The sequence below is a fragment of the Gastrolobium bilobum genome, unplaced genomic scaffold (genome assembly GCF_033153095.1).
Source record: "Gastrolobium bilobum isolate Gb01-03AN ecotype WA unplaced genomic scaffold, APGP_CSIRO_Gbil_v1 utg3201, whole genome shotgun sequence".
NCBI lineage: Eukaryota > Viridiplantae > Streptophyta > Magnoliopsida > Fabales > Fabaceae > Gastrolobium > Gastrolobium bilobum.
The window spans coordinates 55,085-69,463 of NW_026899181.1; positions in this window are offsets into that span (position 1 = coordinate 55,085).

Here is a 14,379-nt window from a genome sequence, read left to right on the forward strand (position 1 = left end):
TCAAGAACGCAGGAGCAACTTATCAGAGGATGATGAACTGAGTTTTCAAAAAGCAAATTGGCATAAACGTGGAAGTCTATATTGATGATATGATAGTGAAATAACTGCGGCCAGATGGCCATATGGCCGACCTTAAGGAAAGGTTTGAGTAACTGAGAGCACGATGCATTAAGTTGAATCCCGCCAAGTGCGATTTTATAATACCAACAAGTAGATTTCTTGGTTTTGTGCTCACGAATACGGGAATGGAAGTCAACCCTGACAAATGGAAGTCCGTGTTGGAAATGAAGGAACCTCAAAACAAGAAGAAGATATAGCAACTCACAAGGTGTCTAGCCGCTTTAACAAGATTCCTACCGAGGTCTGTCGAGAGATCACTCCCCTTCTTCAAACTCTTGAAAAAAGAAGCTGAGTTCGGATGGGGAGAGGATTGCAAGATAGCTTTGAGGAGATAAAGAAGTGTCCAATAACTCTACCCATTCTGTCAAAACCAAAACCCAGAGAGACTTAGTACTCAACCTCTCCGTGGGGGAAAAATCTATAAATGCCGCCCTCATAAGAGAGACAAACAAAGGTCAATCATCGGTATATATTATGGACACGACAAGTATACCGATCGTACAAATAATAAAATGATGAGAAATGTTATAGTTCTCACGAGGATTAGGGACTCTAAACATATTTTTACTATTTCACTTAATTTGGACAAATCAAAGATAGGAGGGGGCGAGCAATTTTTAATTAATGAAAATCCAATTAAATAAAACAAAGAACAAATTCCAAGGAATAACCAAAAGCAAAGAAAAAAGTTCAAATAATTAAAAATGTGGATTTAAAATCAATAATGAAAAACGTAGTTAGGGTTAATTTCACCTCTGATCCATCTTAACTGATTAAATTCAATTCAATAAATCTCTATATCTATTGTTTTAAATAATTCATCATCTAAGAATTAGTTGGTTAACTAGACATAGCTGGCTTAAATGAAGCAATGAAAGAGAAGAAAAACATAGAATAAATCATTGAGGAAGGACTGATGATCGATCTCCATAATTTTGATCTCCCGCCAATCCCTTTTTCGATCCCTCCTACTCTTTCTTCGAATTCACTGGTTTCTTTGTAATGCGCTGAATAATCCTCATTTGTTTACCAAAATCTTCCTTTTTATATTGAAGGGAAACTTTCCTTTGTAAAATCCCAATCAAATCTTAAAACAGGTACTTATCAGCAAGGCTCAAAATTTTAATTGGGTCGTGACCATGGCGCTTTTGGTGCGGACATCACAGTGGATCTGGTGCTAGTGGCACCATGATATAGGAAATATTGGTTCTTATGGAGCCTTCATACAGGAAGCATTAGTGCTTGTAGCGTTATTTAATATAATGACCATAGCGCCTTTGGCACCGCCTCATACTAGGAAAGTTGGCGCTTAAAGCGCTATATTTGTTGAAGACTTGGCGCTTGTAGTGTTATGGTGTGCGGCTTGTTGCTTCTTGTAACTTTATTGAGCTCTCCAATCAGAAAAATTTCTACAAAACACGAGAGTTTATTGTGAGAATATTACTGAGGGTAAAATACCACTTTAAATAAAATTCTCATATCTTTTGGTTATTTTTATATCAGTTTCATGCTCATTTTGGCTCTTAAAAGATAGCAAGTTGGAAGCTCATCGGTATATTTATTGGGCCACATTCTTCAAGGATCAGAGCTAAGATACCAGAAGTTGGAGAAGGTTGTTTTTGCTTTGCTCCCCACGACAAGAAGGTTTTGTCCTTATTTTTACGGGCACCCTGTAGTTTTAAGAATGCACCAACTGATTAGACAAGTTTTATATAAGCCAGATTTGGCTGAAAGAATGATAAATTGGGCCATAGAGCTATCAAAGTTTGACATATCCTAGAAACCTCGACATGTAATCAAGTCACAGGCTTTGGACGACTTCATAAGGGAATTAACTCCCCTTAATGGTGATTCAAAGCCCATAGAAAACATGTGGACAATCTATGTGGATGGATCCTCCAACACCAAGGGCAATGGTGTAGGAGTTATAATCGAAAGTCCAGAGGAAGCATTCTCTCCACCTCCGATTCTCGACATCTAAAAATCAGGCTGAGTATGAAGCCTTTATTGCTGGGTTGTTGCAGGTGAAAGAGCATGAAGGAAAAAAGGTGAAGATACTCAATGATTCCCAGCTCATCACTTCACAAGTAGAAGGGAAGTACCAGGAAAAAAGCCAACGCTCAAATGTTTGAGCCCAATTGAAGCAGAGTATGTCTTGACCGAGATCCACGAAGGATTTAATAGCCACCATATAGGGGATAAGTCTTTAGCTCAAAAGGCATTGAGAGCTGGATATTACTGGCCAACTATAGAGGCCGACTCAAAAGAGCATGTTAAGAGGTTCATCAATGCCAAAGACACACACATGTCTACCACGCTTCTCCTAAGGAGCTGAATACTATCACGGTATCCTGGCCATTCTATAAGTGGGGCATGGAAATTCTAGGACCCTTCACCTCGGTAGAGGGTCAATTACCATTGTTAACGACGCGCGATTTGTCGATAAAAAGGTCTAAGAACTTATGGCTGACTTCAAGGTAAAGCATCATTTTGCCTCCGTGCAGCATCCGCAGTCTAATGATAGGCCGAGGCCGTAAACAAAGTGATAGTGGATGGTCTCAAGAAATAGCTTTTCGATACAAAAGGAAATTAGGTGCAAAAACTTCACCTTGTCCTTTAGGGATACATGACAAGCACTCAAACCGCTACAGGGGAGACCCCCTTTCAAACTCACGTATGGATGTGAATCCATGATACCGACCGAGATTGGCAAACCATCTTGACGAAGGATGCAAAGGTTGGAAAGGAGCGAAGAGGAGAATAGCGAGGTGTTGTCTGTAGAGCTCGACTTGTTAGATGAACAGCGAAAGAACGCTAAGTAAAGAGATCTGACAGCCAAATGCTTCGTCGCGGCATGCTTCGACAAGAAGGTCATGCCGAGGTCTTTCGAGGTATGTGACCTAGTGTTAAGAAGAGTTGATGTCAGTAACAAGAATGCCAAAGATAGAAAGCTCGCCGAAAACTAGGAAGGTCCATACTGAGTCAAGGAAAGACTGGGCAAGGGCGTTTACACTTTGGAGACACTCTTGAAAAATCCCATCAAGAAGACTTGGAATGCGGACAAGTTGAAGACTTACTATAGTTAGGAAAAGGTGGCCGAGATTCAAAGCTCGATGACGACCTTCGTAGTTAGGAGTTTTGTTTTCTTGCAAATAAGACAGGCCCATAAATGCATTGAAAGCCTAGTCATTATTTTCTTGTTCTCTTAGCGTATATTGGGATATAATTATAAGTCCTTCACTAGGACGCAACTCTTTATGTAATTTCTATCATTATTAGTGAAGGATGAATTTATAAATTTCATTCGATTTGTGAAAAAGACCTCGAAGCGCAAAATTGGGTCCATAAAGAACTAAGCAAGTGTAGGGACTTCAAAAAAAAGTCAAGCCCCCATATTCGACGGATCTCAACAAAGGCCTAGCTAATACCTTGACTTTCATAGAGGGAAAATATAGATTTCGACACAAAAGTTGAATCCAATGTTACAAAAATAACTAATCAAATTAAACAATGATAAACGAGATAAAATAACAAACAACACAAGTTAACAAAAGTACAACCAGAAAATCTAAAGTCCAAATTCAATTCCGGCAATGTCTTTGCAAAATCAAAAGGGGACCGAAGTCCCCAAATGTTCAAGAAAATTACAATGGAAGTTAGCATTCCGACTTTTCAAGTCGTAATTACTATTAGAATATGCTCTCCATGGGTATCTACCTTGGCTTCGACTGGGATCTCCGCCAGCGATTGAGTTCCGAGAACAATGGAACTGTTCTTTGCAAAATAACTAACATCCATCCCATCAGTAATAAGGCCCGGATTGAGCACCCAAGCTTGATTAATAGACTTGGCAAATGATTCGCCAGTCACTCTCTCGAATTAAGCCTTATCTTCTTCAAAATCAGCCTAAAGCTGCTTAGGCTAATCTTTTTTCCCCTTCAAAGCGGCTTCAGACGAGGTAACCGAAGACCTCAAGTCTTCTTCAGCTTTGGAAAGTTTGTCACTGAGATCCTTAGTTTTCACCTCCAACTTAGTCTTCTTCTTTCCAAGGGAGCTCAGAGATGTAGAAAGCTAGTCCACTCTGAGAGAAAGTTCTGAGCTTGAAGAATTGGATGACTCATAACTCAAATTAAGCTTCTAAAATCATTGGATCAAATAGGCTAATTTCAGGGGCTCCTCCTCCATTTAGTCTAACGTAGCTAACATGTCAGCTTTAAGTGGGGAGCTCTCGATCAACTGGAGAGGTGGGATCACTACGACGTGAAGATCGACTAAAACTATTTTCTTCCAGAGTTCTCTGGGTTCAAGGAATACGACATCCCCAAATTTTTTACTAAAAGACAGAGGTGGAGAAATATATTGAGCAATCATGACCCCGATGGATAAGCCCCCTTGAATTTCAAGCCTCCACTTCTTCTGTTTCTCCTCAAGAGGGTCGGTCGTAGTCGATTTCCCCTTGTCAGAGTCCTTCTTGAAGAACCTTAAGTGTGCAGGGCCCGTCATGTATACCGCAAAAAGAGAAAATCATGATATATAAATATTAGTAAACCTGGCTCAAGCAGAGGCAACATACCGAACTCAACATCCAAATCAGTCCCAAATTTGTTTACAATCCGACTCAAGTCAAAAATTGTATGATTTTCTACATATTTCGTTAAAGTACTGAAAATATCCGCTCTCTATCAAAGAACGACTCTTCAAAGGTTCGATACTTCTTTGGCCTCTTAAGATAATGTTTCCAGGACCAATATAGAGGGAACCTGGTCAATAACCTACCCTCCTCATTCTCCCCAGCCACAAACTAGGGTTGACAACTGTAACAGCCCGTTGTACACTGGTATTTTTAACAATAATTATGATATTAAGCGCAGTTACAATCACAGCAATTCATTTATAAAATACGAGTAAACTTTTTCCGTTTATTACGCGAGCATTTAAAACAATAAAAAGCGTAATAATTAAAAGCTGTGACCGTAACTGTAACTATTTGCGGAATACTTATTTAGACTACTTTCATAACTTATTTTAGTTACTACAAGTCACTAAGGGGTTCCCATAAACCCACTTAGCTAATTTCTCAATTTTACGTTTTCTACCTATCCGAACATGGTTCAGTCTTTATTTTTCTGCGGACAAACCGCATTCTACAAGCCTCCCATCTTTTGATATGTTATTCTACACTCAATTAGCTTTCTAGGAAGCTATCACACAGTTATTTAGAGCTCGTTTTCTCCGGATATCGCCGTTTGAAGTTGGACAAGCAAAACTGCCAACCAACCCCAAAACAGCTCCAACATCCCTCACTTCACGAATTACTGCAGAAAATTCACTCAACCAATTGCTCTCAAATTTTTATACAACAAACTATACACCTCAATATTCAATATGAAATATCATACACTTCATTTGACTAATAAAAGAAGCAGGAATTAATTTCTCAAAACCGGTCCGGAACTGCCACATGTGCAGTGAGCTACCAAAAGATAGAGGACATCTCAAGCTTTAAAATGGCATATGGCACGTTCCTATCGGACCTCTGTGGAGGGAGATATGCTCTCCCGAAGTTCGCCTAAATTATGCCAATTTCTAGAAATTTCGCCAAAGTTTCCTTTGTTTTTACCAAAAATCCCCAAGTTTGCTAATGTGATCTAGGACCTCAAATGTACCTAATAATCATTGGGTGGCACACACAAGGACCAATAATACCTTGGGGAACTTACAACCCATCACAGTTTATTTTACTTATATAATATGTATCACATTGCTTACTTTATTAATACTCAATACGTTTCAATCATCAAAGTCCATTTTCATGCATTTACTAATCATACAAATAATCACAATCCTAAAATAGGCCTATTGCCCTTTCAACATATTATATATGCTTCAATTACACAAGATCCAATTTACAATACTTACAATTATCCAAATTACAACATAATTCATAAATCTCCAAATGCCATAAACTACATATACCTAGACTTAGGCAAAAATAGCATGAACAAATATGACATAAAACTCATCCTAACAACATATACAATGTTCATGCCCTAAGTCTAGCCTAGGCCCAATGGCCATCAAAATGCAAAAAGCATAAAGTCCTCCAACGACTCATCCTACGGGCTTCTTGTCCGCCGCTCCTGTACCACTGCTACCTCCTGAAATAAAGCCCCCAAGACGGGGTGAGATATACGAATATATCTCAGTAACCCAAAGGTTCCGGAGAAAACTCCGCCCAATGGCTCACTTCGATGCATATAAATAATATAAAACAACATCTTGAAAAATGGGATATAGCAAGAGATTTAGAGAAACTGGGGAACATAGGGATACAAAATACGACGAGGCTGGAATTGTAGCTACCAATTCCACGCAACGTCTTGCCTAATGGCTTGGCATATAAGCCTATGGGTCTAACCAAGGCGTGTTCCTAGAACATCCAACCAAGGCACCCTTCCCATCCACATACACCTGAGACTTCCTAGTGTGCTCTTATCCGGAACACACACCACGACCCTAGGTCAACTGAAACTCCCTCTCGGAGACCTATCCAGCGGAAGTCCGAAACGCCCGAAGGCAAAACTGTCTACTAGCCAGAGATTCGGTACCTATGTACCACATACATACTAAATGCATGATCATGCTGTTCTACATTACTTACATACATTTCCTACCATCACCCTCAACGGGCATGGTGGAACACACAAGGGGATCAAGCCCCAGTACCAAGAGGTTATCTTAATAAGCCTCTCCACTTAGCTCCAAAGCAGTATATTCTCTGAGCTCGTTACTCAACAGAAATGCCTACACAGAGGACATTCTCAATTACTTAAAACTCATACGAACACATCCAAGTTACCAAGTATTCAAGCATTGTTCTAATCACTTACCTCAATCCCACTTGGTCCAGGACCAAGGGCAATCCACCGACTCACAGTTCGGGGTTCAAATCAACATACGACAACCTACAACAACTATGTACGAATCATCAGTACACGTCAATTCTAGCAGAATACGAAAAACGTCAAAAACCTCCCCTACACCCTTGTAGGTTCGGCCAAACATGTGCAATTTTGCATTTTATTTTTCTAAATTTTCTTTCTCATTTTATTAGGCATCCTTAGGTTACCAAAAGGCCAATTCAAGTGCCACTTTTCATTTTACGCCTTTTAAATGTCGTTTTGCCTAATATTTCGCTCTATGTCCAATTAAACACTCAACACTACCAACTATTCCACACCTCATACATCATCAAGCAATTTCCATAACATCATTTCCCCTCTTTTTGTCCAATGGCCGAAATTCAACATGGTGCACTCCAAGGAATTTCCAATCGATTCTAACTATTCCACACCTCATACAATCCTATTATATCATCATACAATCATACAACAACTCACTAATCCAATCCTAACACATTTTGAAAACTCAAAGTCATGACCCCATCAAATTTTCCTAAGTTAAAAATTCACATTTTTAATCAATAATTTTTATTGCATTTATGGTTACTACACATCATTCTAAGATACATTCATGTACAAACATTTTCCATTTGAGCTCTCTAAACCCATCAATCAACCAAGCCCTCTTTAGGGTTCATAATTTCAATCACAAGAATAAACCATTGAAATACAAGGAAACTTACTCAAAATCTTGGAACAAGGCTCCTCCTAAACATACCCAACCATTGGAGCTCCAAACAACTCCAAGAACACAAAATTTCTCAAGCAATTCGTGGCTGATTTTTTCCTAGAACTCACCAATGAGAGGGTTTCAAGGCTTAAAAGTAATACCAATGGCTTTAGAAGGTGATTCCCATCAAGTTTCAAGACAAGAATGAATGGATTTGGTGAAGAAATGATCAAGTTAGGAAAGATTGAAAAATGAAGGTGGAATGGCACAAAGGGGGTTCACGGTTTTTTGGAGAGAGAAGAGAGTGTGAAGATGGTGATGAATAGTCATGCACATGTGGCTTTAGTTGGCTTAAGTGACGTGGGCCCCACCGCCACCTTACGCGATTTCAAATTCACTTGAATTTTCCTCCGATTTCACTAAACGTCCATAAATTCACAACCTACTTAGAAACTATAATTTTTAACATTAACCATTGCCCTTTAGTTACCCTTGATCAGATGAATCCGGAGTTTTCCGGTCATTCGGAGAAAATGTTATTTTAAGCTAGGGGTGTAAATGGGCTGGGCTGGGCTTTGGCCATTCTGGCCCAAGCCTACGTCAAAAAAAATTCAGCCTATCTGGCCTACTGGCCTATTAAAGGCTTTATTTGTAGGTCAAGCCCGGCCCATTTTCAAAAATAAGAAAGCCTGACATGGCCTACAGGCCTTGTAGGCCTCCCACTATATATACTAAGCAAAAAAAAATAATTGTATAGAGCAAAGAAAGTTCCATTCATGCATGCACTAGTACTTCTCATAAGAAAAAAATGACAAACAAGAAAGAGTCAACATAATACCTCAGCTCTAGAATATATATCATAGAGGAATAGAGTCAAAGAAATGGGAAAAATAAAAAAAATACAATTACTGGATGCTGAAACAAAGTCTACAAGAGAATGTCATTCATCTAAAAATCTTTAAACCACCATCAAGACTAGGGAAAGAAGAGCATTATTGAAAGATCTTCATCAGTAACATCATAATCCAGCAAGGTACCCATTGCTCCATGGTATTAAGCTGCAACAGCATGTAAAATTTGGAGACATTAGACAAGTTTTCCTTTCGTAAAATAAAATAGCACAAAAAGTAAGAGATATTGGTATTTGGTACTTTGTGTCTTTGTCACATAAAATAAATATTATTTTATTATTTTATTTTAATAAATTAAATAGGCCAGCCTACAAGGCCGTAGGCCGGGCTTGACAAAATTGGCCTATGGCCTATTTATTAAAAAAGCCTTTTTATAAGCTTAAGCCTACTCTACTTTTCTGAAAGGCTGGGCCTAGGCTGGGCTTAATGTAGGCTGGGCCGTAGGCTGGGCTGGGCCAGCCTGGCCCATTTACACCCCTACTTAAAATTTAAGCTGTTGCGCGCGCCGTTGGTACGCTTTCCCAAACTTACTTATTTCCACCAAATTTTATCAGAAATCATATTCCCTAGTTCTATAAACCATTTATAACCCATATTTAAAACCTAGAGCTCAAAACTCAATCGGCACGCTTTACGGTGCAACGGTATCGCGATATTTTTACCTGGTAAAAACACTATTTACTGAATTTTTTGAAACTCGCCTAACCACTCAATTTTTCGTTCTGAATCCATTTCCAGGGTTATTTTTATCATCTGAGACCTTCTACTCAATTTTTATCTTCCTAGGGTTATGTGTTAGCTAATTACCGTTTTGCCCTTTCTTTGTATTTTGGCCTAACTTTCAGGATTTTCACTAATCCTTCCTTTTAATTCTCATTTAATATTTTAATATTTAATTTAAAATTGTGAGGTGTTATAACAACCCAGATGAATTGACATTTTATAATATTGATCTTTAAACTTCTTGAAGGATTGCAAAAACACACGAAAGATCTTAAGGGAAACCACATCACCGATGGTGACCCATCATTTCCTTTTCTTTGCCTTTGACCCTGTCCGAGATGTGTACAACTCGAATAGATAAAAAAAGAAGAGGGATAAGGTGCTTGATATGCCGAGATATGTGCACACCAGCTCGAAACCTCGAACAAAAGTCCAGGAATTGGGACGCAGTTGGGTCGAAGCCGGATTTGGAGATGCTTCAACACCGCCATCTAGAACTCGATAAAGGGGAACTGAATTTCCACCTTGGTTATAAATCTCGATAGAAAAATAAAAAGTGAGGCTTGTCCTCGACTGGGCCCACATACAGCAGCTCGTCATCTCTGGTAGGGATAAAACCCACCCCAACTGTATTTCTTACAAGAAGTTCAACAATTTTTTATGTTGACATACAAGACCTGAGATTGAGAACCTCTAACAATACCTAAGAGTATTCATCTTGAACTTGAGCCAAGGGCTCAGCCATCAACAACTCGGAACAAAAAGACTCGGAGTTAGCACAAGAACTAGATGCGTCTTAGCCCCTTGAATCCAAGTCGAGCTCTAAAGGATCAAAGTTGGGATCGGACGAGGAAGAGGAATCGTCTAAAATCTCAATAGGGTGAGTCGAGTCCCCAATTAAATGGGATCCAGGAATCAGAATCTCCCAAGAACCTAGCCTCCATGCATGTCTCTCATCACCAGGGGAGGAGGACGAAGTAGCCTGCGATGAATCAGCCAAAGGACAGTCCCTAATCTCAACATCCTCTTTTTTCACCGCAAAAAAAGGGATCTGACCCCTTCTGGGTTACCAGGTCAGAATGGGTAGAAGACAAGGCTTGATCTTAGCCAGAGGATTCAATCACTTTAGGGTTAGAGCCATGCATAACCCGGCCCTGAATTGAGGCTACGGTGCACCTTTGTCCATATACGAAAGAAACCAACAGCCTCTTGCTTCCCCCACTGCGATAACCTTGAAGAAGTACTTGTCGCTTCTCTTCCTCCGTACAATCAATGTTAAATAACCAAAAACGAGCTCTTTGGGGAAATCTCTTGACTCAGTCGTCTTTCCTAGCTGGTTTTTGGTCGTCGTTGTATCGGCCAAGGGTCACACCGAAACCCCGACGATTGTTACTCATCTACTTTACCCACCAGAACTACCTCCTAAGCAATTTATCGAAAGATTTTTCATTCAAAGGGAAGGATTCACTAAGGGATAAAACCCCCTAAGGAAACATAAGGGATAAAATCCTCTAAGGAAATGTTAGAAGAGACCAACAATGCTCACCCACATGCAGGAAACCACGAAAGCTAATGCGAAAAGAAGAACATAGAACTGAAAATACTAAAATAAAAGATAGAAGGAAAAGTGTTTAGGCTATCTGTTTGGTGGAAGAGGTAAGAAATGAACGAAGAAGGTGGAGCAAGAACACTCTCGTGAAATCTTGAGGGTTGAAATGCAAGAAACCTTGAGGAAGCAGAACACTTGCAGAACCAAAGTCACTTTGGAATAAAAGAAGTTAAATGAGAACACGAAAAAGTGCGCAATAGGTAACCGTCGTTTGTGCGTGAAGACGAAAAGCCAAGGACGAAGACATAACTTCATGCGGTACGAGGCATTTATTGCAGAGAAGTTAATCATGATTGTATGCAAAACAGGAAGACGACTTGCACCCTCAATACAAGAACCGTCAATCAAAGCATGGCATGTGGAAAGTATAACTGCCGGAGCAGCCAATAGGGAGACAAAAAGTGAGATTGACGCAACAATTTGGTATGCTTTGATGTCAGCCTATGACAGGAATTCACCAAATCACCCCAAGCTATGGGGAAGCTCGACTAGAACGATGAAGCTGTGTTGCAAACGAGATATGCTAGAACCCGGGTCAGACAAACCCCTCAAGTGTCAAAACTGACTTGTAGTATCCAAACCCATAACTCAGTCATCCAATGTGCATGCCACTTTCAAGAGAAAAATATATCGCGAGTACAAAATTCAGAGAACAAGATGGCCCAACCGAGGTCTGTAAAGAGCATCACACCTTAGTGGTCTGAGGTTCTGAACTGCCGATTTATCAACTCGGGTTCCCTCTTCACAAGTCGAGCTCATCGCAAGACGAATGGAAAACACGGCTCTCAAGGCATAACCCGACCTGGCCAAGGTTCACAATAAACCTTTACACCGTAGCAACCTGAACCCTCAAACTACAGTGCTGGGGGCAACTGTTATGGACCTAGATATTATGCCCATATACTAACAAAATAACATAGATAAGGAGTATATCAAATATGGACAGAGATATCAGGGATCTAATCCCAACAATAAGATAAAGCCACATAACAACCTCATAACATACAAGGTGGAGGCCCAACCAGGTAACTTGCTATAAATAAGGGTCAATATCAACAGGTACACACTTTTGGCTCATCTTTACTTCTGTCTCCATCGTGCAAACACCCACATCTTGGCTATGTCGTTTACCCTTTAGGCTCATCTTTACTTCTGTCTCCATCGTGCAAACACCCACATCTTGGCTATGTCGTTTACCCTTTAGTGCACAGTGATCAATATACCCTTACGGTGTATCTCTCATAGATACTCGTGAACATACAAATCTCACAATAACTCATCACCCATCGGATGAACATTCACGATCTGCCTGGACCAAACATATTGTACTTCATATTTATCATAGTACCGTTCAGTTCTATATTTTTGGGTCTAAAAAGATTATAACTTTTGTGAAGCAATATCTTCTCAAGCACATTGCCATTAATTTACTAGTAAACAAGCACCCCCTTCACTTGCCTCTCTTTAAAAAAAAAAAAAAAAAAATTAAGTTTCTTTAGCTGCGCAGATAGAACGAAAATAGAACATTTTGTTATGTTCTCTTTGGTTCCATCTCTTGTAATGGAACCAAAATGTATTATTTTTATGGCTTTAATATTTCTACAGTAAATGTAGATAAGTTATCTACATTCACTCCCAAAACGAAGTCGTTTTAGGTTGAAAAATTAAAAAATTATATTGAGAAAACTATTATAACCCTAAAATAAATTATAATTACAAAAATACATTTATTTTCGTCCTAAAACGACGTCATTTTAGGCTCAGTGTAGATAACTTATCTACATTGACTGCAGAATAAATGAACCCTATTTTTATATTTTCATGTCATGTTCTATTCTATTTTTGAAATACATGAAATTAGAATAAAACTCGTATGTTATATTATATGATCCCGTTCTAATACTTGTATCAAACGCTACCTTAGAAACATTATGTCTGTGTTGTCTCATACAAACCCCATATGAAAAGGAATGGGACCATATTAACATCGCAAAAGAATATTTTGATTGGCCGGGGTCTATGTGAATCAACTTGTAACTAATTATTTATCTCAATATATATTAAATTAGAATATCTTATTTTGAAAATAGTTAATTCTCTTAATATATTTTCCTTTGTAAAATGATACATGTCATTCTTAACTTGTCTTCTGATATTTTAAATTCGTTTTTTAATTATTTATGAATATAATTTTGGTTGTATAAGTTATACTATTAATCTTAGCTATTGATCTGGATAAAGTATGATAGGCCCATTAAAAGCCCACGTACATAAGGACAAGACCCAAAATCCTTAAAACCCAGTATGAGGCGCGATGACACACATCGCGCCTAGGCATGGCGCGATGACACCATCATACACAAAACTGCCCTTTAACATAACTTCAGAAATAAGGAAGCCAACACAGGAACTAACAAAGGTCCACCGCGCTATCGAACAAATAGACGAAGGATAACACCAGCTTGCCACTACTCTATCAAAGTAGCCTGGCATTAAGAGATAGGGCTATTACGGCACTGGCAGAACCTGTAGCCCAAAAACGGCCAATCAGAGGCCATACCGCCTTCACAAGGCGACATCACAACCATTATATAAACAGGGGGTATATGCCCAGGTATGACTATCTAATTCATGAAGAATACACATACTCCTGCAATTGATACTGACTTGAGCGTCAGAGTATCATCGCAGGTATCCCCAGTTTGAATCATCGCACCAAAGGAAAATTAGGGTCTTCACATCATCAACTACTACCTCAAGCCCAGAAAGCAGATCATCCCAAAGGCATTCTTCATCAACCGTGTGTAATTTGGACCAGTACACATTGGTCAGCCTATACTGTATTTGGTCGGATCAACTATTAATCTTATTAATGTGTAATTGCTCTTACAAGTGAATTAATAATTAAAAATAAATATAAAACTTCTTATTTTTATAATAGTGTAAGAATATCTTATTGTATATATTGTGCGGATAAAGTGCGAGTACAAACACTCAGAAATTTATTTATTTATTTCACGGGTATACATGTGGTGGAACCTAGCAGAATGGTTGAGTGGAAAATGCATTCTTCTTGGGCCAAACCATTGGCCAAAGAAAGGGTTTGGTCGTGGAATTGCACTTTATAAATTATCTTTATTGACTATAAAAAACCCTTTTTGCAACAACAGAAAAATAAACTTGAAGCTAGCCTTAGTCAATAGTAATGGATATTTAACATTGCTTGCCAACCATGCATTTATTCAATAATTATCAAGATGGTTGATTAAGAAATTAGTCTATAAATCTTGAGTGTGGCTCTTACACCATGCATAAGACCAAACGAGGATATGCAAGAATCTTCTCAAATCCCACTAACTTTTCTCTTCTTCCCTAAGTCAAATG